We start from the raw sequence: 855 nt of genomic DNA on the forward strand, positions 1-855 counted from the left end.
ATAAAAAATGACCTTCCGAAGCTAACAACGCCGACGAAATTCTCATCTGACCACGTTTACAAAAAATGTCAAGCAAAATCAATTTTTTGTCCAAAAGTTAAAAGTTAAAATGCCTAACGGCACTAACTGAAAATGAAAACCTCGAAACCCGAACAAACCATTCTATTAGATAAAAAATGACATTCCATAAAGCTAATCACACTATGGAATTCTAATCCGAGCATGTTTAACCAAAAATATTGACCAAAGTCTAAATTTTGGACTAAACCTTAAAAGATATTGAGCAAAGTCTATTTTTTGGTCATCGCGGTTAGCTCCGGAAGGTCATTTTTTATCAAAATGATGACCTTACTTTTTCCATTGGGTGAACAATTGCTTTCTCATCATCATTGACACATTTAAATACTCCATTTTCTCAGATTCATAATCAGATAAGGCATCGTCATTAATTTGTTCATCTCAATGAGCGTCCGTATCTTAACCATATTTTCATCTTCTTCATCGTTAGTGCACTGAAAAAAATTTCACCTTCAGCTTCTTCAAGATTTTAATCTAATATTTACTTTTATTTCAACACTAGATGATGATTTACCAAACAATTTAACTTCTCAATTGGTAAATTTACCAACTATTCAAATATCAGTTTAGTAATTTAATAATTTACCGATAAATTTTATCACAGTTGGTAATAGTTACTATCCAGCTAAACATTCATGTCTAATATTACCAACTAAAAATTAATATGTTGGTAAATATTACCAATGGATTAATGATCGGTTGGTATATTACCAACTATTTTAATTATGTTAGTAATTTACAAACTACAATCTTTATTCGTCGGCAAAATTTTCAACT

The sequence above is a fragment of the Solanum tuberosum genome, unplaced genomic scaffold (assembly GCF_000226075.1).
Source record: "Solanum tuberosum cultivar DM 1-3 516 R44 unplaced genomic scaffold, SolTub_3.0 scf00139, whole genome shotgun sequence".
Lineage (NCBI taxonomy): Eukaryota > Viridiplantae > Streptophyta > Magnoliopsida > Solanales > Solanaceae > Solanum > Solanum tuberosum.